Source organism: Elephantulus edwardii, unplaced genomic scaffold, assembly GCF_000299155.1.
Source record: "Elephantulus edwardii isolate Elephantulus edwardi_28Jun2011 unplaced genomic scaffold, EleEdw1.0 scaffold00209, whole genome shotgun sequence".
Taxonomy (NCBI): domain Eukaryota; kingdom Metazoa; phylum Chordata; class Mammalia; order Macroscelidea; family Macroscelididae; genus Elephantulus; species Elephantulus edwardii.
Genome location: NW_006399959.1, coordinates 1,050,130 through 1,057,106, shown reverse-complemented (window position 1 = coordinate 1,057,106; position 6,977 = coordinate 1,050,130). Strand labels below are relative to the sequence as shown.

The following is a 6,977-nucleotide window of genomic DNA, read 5'->3' as shown; positions in this document are numbered from 1 at the left end:
TAGAAAAAAAATTTGAGTTCTGACTTATCATCAGAAAACCATGCAAACAATACCATAGGGTCACATATATAGAAGGTTGAAAGAAAAGAATTACCAGCCAAGGACCCTATATTCAGCAAAGCTATCCATCAAATATGAAGGAGAAATTAGGTCATCTGCAGAAAATCAGGAACTTAAGAAATTTGTGAAAACAAAATCAACTCTGCAAGAAATTCTAAGAGAAGTCCTTCTCAAAGACACACTAAAGGAAAGTAGATGGACCATAGTAACCAGAAACAACAGAATAAGAAACACAGCAAAATGGCAGTGATAATGCCTGCCCTATAAATAACCACACATACACACCAATTAAGAGAAAAAGAGTAGCAGAATGGATAGCAAACCAAAGTCCATCAATATATTCCCTAAGAAACAAGGAGAAAGACTCAAAAATCAAAGGTGGGGAAAAAATACACCAAGCAAATGGCATCCACAAATTGCAGGAATGGCAATACTGTTACTGTTATGTACTGTTGAGTCGCCTCCAACTCATTGTGATCCTGTATACAGCGGCTCTGAAGCCAGACCCATCCTGAGTTAGTCTCACTGATTCTGACACATCACCTCCCATTGCCGCAGTTATTGTATCAATCCATCTCATCTGGGATCTTCCTCTCCTGTGCTGTCACTTCACCCTTCCAAGTATGATGTCCTTCTCCAAGGACAAGTACCTCCTTGGCCTCGTGGCCAAAGTATGTGAGATGGAGCTCCAAAATCTTAGTCTCCAAGGAGAAACTTAGTTTCACCCTCTCAAAAACAGACCTATTTGGTTTTTTGGTAGTCTGTGGTATGTTTAATACTCTTCTCCAACACCACAACTTGAAGGCATCTGTCATCCTTAGTCATTGTCCAGCTCTCTGATTGCAAAGACTATGGCTTGGATCAGGCTCACCTACTAAGGGCGGCCCCACGTGGCCACACAGAGCGGAGGCGGAGCCTGTGGCTCAGGGTCGGGTTCGCTCTCTGAGGCGGGATGGGACCAGGCCTGTGGCGTGCGGTCAGCACTAGTGGCCTAAGTGGAGCCTAAAAAGCGAGGGCGGAGTGAAAGATCATCATGAAAGCTAGGAAAAGACACTCTATAATAATAAGGCATAACAGATCAAGAAAACATTACCTTGGTTAATATCTGTGCACCACAGGATAGACCTGCAAAATCCCTAAAACAAAGGTTAACAGACTTGAAGAAAGAAATAGCACCAAAATAGTGGTAGGAGACTTTAACATACCACTTTCATCAAAGGATGTTGTTGTTGTCATGTGCTGTAGCATCGACCAAGACTCAATGCAACCCTATGCACAATAGCTCTGAACTCTACCCTATCCTGAGCCAATCTACCTTCACTACCTCAGTTACTGCGTATATCCATCTCATCTAGGGTCTTCCTCTCTTGCACTGACCCTCCACCCTTCTTAGCATGACGTCCTTCTCCAATGACTGGTCCGTCGTACCAACATGCCCAGTGTATGTCAGATGGAGCTTCAAAATTCTTGCCTCCAAGGAGGAACTTGGTTTCATTCTAAGAAAAACCCGTTAGTTTTCTTGGCAGTTCATGGTATGTTCAATACTTTTCTCTAGCACCACATCTCAAAGGCATTGTTTCTTCTTCTGTCATCCTTAGTTATCTAGTCCAACTCTCTGATGTGTGTAGCAAGTAAATGCAAAGACCATGGCCTGAATCAGGTGCATATTAGTCTCTAGACTGACATCTTTGCTCCTTAGCACTCTGGAGAAGTTCCTGACAGCAGATTTTCCCAATGCAACTTGTCTTTTGATTTCTGACCCTCAGTAGGTTTTCAGAGGCAGTAAATCCAACAGAATTCTCCCGTGGTGCAGCTGGTACATTTGAACACTTTTGGGACTGCAGCATAGCTTCTTACCATTAGGCCACCATCTGGCTTTTCTCCATCTCCTTGCCACTAGCTTTGAATTGGGTCTCCTGACTCAGGACTTCAGGGCACACAACTCTCCAGACTCAGGGCACATAACAACAACAACAACATGCCTAAGAAAATACCGTTTCAAATGCTAATCCAGGAAAGATGAACTTCCTCTCCTGATAAAGAGACAGTTAAAGGTACATTTATGAGCTGGCTTTAGCTCAGTGATTTCTTCCCATTGACAAAGTGTCATAAACTGCCTTGGGGTGGTTAGAGACATGTTACCCAGCCCTTAAAAAAAAGAAGAAGAAGAAGTACAATTTATACATGACTGAGAAAAACAGTTTCAAAGAGTTAAATGCTAATCCAGGAAAGATGCATTTACTTTACACGACTAAAGAAAGATTCCTGTACTGAGTAGCCAGTTTTGCAGGGGAGGGGGGGGGCAACTGTTCTACAACTATAGCATATTTAAAAATATTTTAATATTCCTGAATTTATTAATACCACCCTATCACCCTATTAAGAACAACAACTGTAGTTCTAGAATAACTGGATGCGATAGATCCAATAGAATTAAATGAAACTAAGGAGTCCCAAACGACTGGAACAGTACATCAGCAGAGAACTGCCAGAAGTCCAGGCTGGGTTTACAAAGGGTCGTAGTACTAGGGATATTGTAGCTGATGTTAGATGGATCTTAGCTGAAAGCAGAGAATACCAAAAGAATGTCTATCTGTGTTTCATTGATTATGCAAAGGCTTTTGACTGCGTGGATCATAACAAACTGTGGCAGACTCTGACAAGAATGGGAATCCCAGAACATTTAATCGTGCTAATGCGAAACCTATACTTGGACCAAGAGGCAGTCGTCAGAACAGAGCAGGGCAACACTGAATGGTTCAAAATTGGGAAGGGTGTGCGCCAGGGATATGTCCTATCTCCATACCTTTTCAACCTGTATGCAGAGCAGATTATCCGAGAGGCTGGGCTCTATGAGGAGACATGTGGTGTTAGGATTGGTGGAAGATCTATCAACAATCTGCGTTATGCAGATGACACAACCTTGCTCGCTGAAACTGAGGAGGACCTCATGCACTTACTGCAGAGGGTCAAGGACTGCAGCCTTCAGTATGGACTGAGGCTCAATGTCAAGAAGACAAAGATTCTCACCACTGGACCAATTGGTAGCATCCGGATTCACAGCTTCAGTTTGCTCGGCTCCACGGTCAACACTCTTGGCACCAGTAGCCAGGAAATAAAAAAACGTATTGCGATGGGAAAGTCTGCTGTTAGGAACCTCTCTACAGTACTCAAGAGCAATGGTGTCTCTTTGGAGACAAAGGTGCGGCTGATACAGGCCATGGTCTTTGCAATCACTTGTTATGCATCAGAGAGTTGGACAATGACTAGGGAGGACAGAAGGAGAATTGACGCCTTTGAGCTGTGGTGCTGGAGGAGAGTATTGAATGTACCATGGGCTGCCAAGAAAACAAACAGATTCATCCTAGAGAGGGTTAAACCAGGCTACTCCTTGGAGGCAAATATTCTGGGGCTTCGTCTGACATACTTTGGACATGTTGCATGGAGAGACAGGTCTTTGGAGAGGGACATCATGCTGGGTAGAGTAGAGGGACAGCACAGGAGGGGAAGACCCTCAATGAGGTGGATTGATTCAGTGACTGGGGTAAATCGGGATGGGTGTGTCAGAGGCAATGCGATTGGCACAGGATAGAGCAGGGTTTAGGGCTGTTGTACATAGGGTCGCTATGAGTCGCAAACGACTCGATGGCACATAACAACAAGGAGTCGCATCGAATTCCTAAAATAACATTCCTCCGGAAACTATAAACTTTGATAAACGTTGATAGTTGTAGAGAGGCTTCAGGCCTTTTGTTCTTAGGGTCGCTATGAGTCATGCTAGACTCGAAGGCAATCAACAAGACGAAGCAAGAAAAGTGCTGTAGCTCTTTGCTTATTAATGATCACATTCATTCTGACCACTGCTGTGGAGTGGATTCTGATCATAGCGACCTTGTAAGACAGGAGAACTGGCTGGCCTATATGGTTCTGAGGCTATAAATCTTTAGGAAAGCAGACCGTTACCTCTTTTAAATATGAAGCAACGGCAACTGGCGATATTTTTTCAAATGAATTTTAGTGAAAGTTTACAGAGACTTAGGGTTTCCAATCATTCATTGTTGCACTTTTCTCCCTGCCCACCCCCTCCCCCCAATTCACCCTTCTCCTTGAAAAGTAAAAGAAAAACCCTTTCATTGTCATGCAATTCCTCCCCCCAAGTCCACTCTACTGTGCAGCCTTCATTCTGGACTCTTGTCGTGACAATAATACCCAATCATATATCCCTTTTAAACAGTTCTCTCTCTCATCTGTTTCAATGCAGTATACATCATTCCTCCCCTCCTTCTCTGTCTTTGCTCAACCTCAATGTTAGTCCCGTTCTACAACAGTGGCCCCATGCAATATTTGTCTTTTTGTGACTGAGATATTTCACTCAGCATCATGTCCTCCAGAGTCACCCATTTTGCATATTTCACGAGTTCCTTGTTTTTCAATGCTGCATAGTATTCCATTGTGAATATACCAGAGCTTATCTATCCATTCGTTTGTTGATGGGCACTTAGGTTGTTTCCAGCTCTTTGCTATTGCAACAGAGCCGCAATATCTTGAGTGTGCAAACTGGCGATTTTTTTTTTTTTTTAAACTGGCGATTTTTTTTTTTTTTTAAACTGGCGATTTTTAACTCACTGCAACTCCAGGTTCTCACAGGCAACCAAAGTGAGCCAGGTGCCGCCCACAGGGGCGTGACCTCCAAGGCTCACTCCACTCCGCCCTTCCCTTTTAGGCCCCGTCCCCCGCGCTGTGTAGCTTGTCAGCGAGACCTCAAACTAGAAGCCCCGCCCCACTCCGGAAAGCAGCCCTACGCTTATTCCTCTGGCTCCGCCCCCGTACGTCGCCTCTGGTTGACCTCACGCAGCAGGCCATGCCGTGGCTCAATCCCACTCCTCCCTCGCTCTTTAGGCTCTGCTTCCTTGGGCTGCGTGGTCACGTAGTGCTGACCTCACGCCACAGGCCTGGCCTCGTCCTGCCCCAGAGAGCGAATCCGCCCCTGAGCCCCGGGCTCCGCCTCCTCTCTGCGTGGCTACGTCGGGCCGCTCTCGACCACGCCCGCTCAGCTGCCCCGGCGACGTCTGAAGGGTTCGCTGACTCTGGGAAACGCAGGTTTAGGGAAAGGTTGGACTTACTGCGGATGGTGAGTGGCCCATGCCATTTGAAGCCTTTTTCTCTTGTTCCTCAGGCTTCTGAAATCGGGCTCGAGCTTGGTGCTGGCCTGGGACGTCCCGAGGGTACTTGTGGGGCTTTGTCGCGGGCTCATCGGGGACCACCGCAGAGAGAATGGACTGGTGGCAGCGGGAGGCAGGGTGCAGCTGGAAAGGGGGCTAAGGAGGGAGCCCAGAGCCAGGCATAAGGGGACAGGGAAGGGTGAAACCCACGACACCTTTTGGCACATTAAAACCGGGTGCAGAGACGGCCTCAGGGCACCTTTGCATTTGAACAGGCACACCCGCCCCCCAGTGTCGAGTGGGTGCTCCCCGGAGTGAGCCCAGATCCAGCCGCGTCCCTGCGGCCGTGAACCTGGGAGAACAGGTTGCCCTTCACGGCTCTGCGACCCCTATCCGGACTGAAGGTCGGAAGTGCTGGTCATGCCTGGGACCTCAGTGACCGTGCCTACGGCTGGGAAGCTGCTTGATTTACCTGTCAGATCACAGGCACAGGTGGAGTTATTTGCCCTGTCAAAGATGTCTTTGCGCAGAGGTTGTGTTGTGCCATTGAAAAAGGTTCTGAAGAGTTGCTGGTTGAGGCCGTGGCTGCTGTGCTGATGACCTTATAAATAAGGCAAGGAGGACGGTGTGATTTAGAGTTTAATTTGTAACTTCTTGGAGAAAAAGAGGTGAAAAACTTGAACTGCAGATTACCTCCATTATCGCCCATACTTAACTAAAAAATTAGACATTTAATGCTTTTCTCCCCTGTTATTCTATGTTCAACCTAGAAGATCATCTGCTGTTGTTAGGAGAGATTGGTACTTGAAAAAGAACATCATGTCGGAAAGGTGGATTATCAGCAAAATAGAGGAAGATACTCAACAAGATTGATTGGCACAGTGACTCTAACAATAGGGTAAAATATATCAGAGATGGTGAGAATGGCACAGGATAGGGCAGGGTTCGGATCATATTTCTGTTCATAGGGTTCACTTCATAGCTATGAATCGTATTTGACTTGAGGGCACCTAACATAACAGCTTTGTTTCTTGTAAACTCTAGGATGAGAGCTCTGTTTTTATTTGCAAAGGAATGTCATTATTAATTAATTCTGGCCAGAAACTAGAGAGAGTTGAATCTTGAATAGAAATTACTTAGATATCTGCTTATCCAGAGGTTTTTCTCTTTTTTAATACTGGGAGGCATTTCTTTCAGGTGACCACGTTAGTGCTGATGTTGTCCATTGTATAGTGTACTTTTCCATACCAATCTGCTCTGTGTGTTTACTGTAAAATGTCTTCTATTGTGTAACATATTTTAGAGGCAGCTAATGAAGGCTTTAGGATTTTCTTTTAAATAGAATTGATAGTAAATTTAACACACAGTACTGAAAAGGAATGCACTGCTGTCAAATTGATTCCAACTCATTGTGACCCCATAGAGAGTAGAACTGTCCCATGTGAGTCCAAGTCTTTAAATCTTTAACTAGGCAGTTCAGAACAGAGATTAAATGCTCTAACGTGTTTCTCGGTGAACAGATTTCACGGTTATTTTGATATGTTTTTTTTTTTAACATTTCATCTTTTTTTTTTAATTGGGAAAAACATATTGGGGGTACAAGGAGGTGAGAGTTGGGGGCAGAATGGTGAGGATGGGCCAGGATGCAGCTGCAGAGCTGCACAGTTTGGTCGGTGGGGGGAGCAGGTGAAGGAAATGATGAGGGTCCAGTGGGGACCAGATGCTACAGAGGAATGACACGCATTTTCCAATGGT

At 45.4% G+C, this 6,977-nt stretch overlaps 1 pseudogene; it reads left to right on the top strand.

Annotated features, from left to right (window-relative positions):
- The window catches only part of LOC102859107, an 8,906-nt pseudogene extending 3,499 nt beyond the window's left edge, over positions 1 to 5,407 (top strand).
- Positions 5,408 to 6,977: the final 1,570 nt, after the last annotated feature.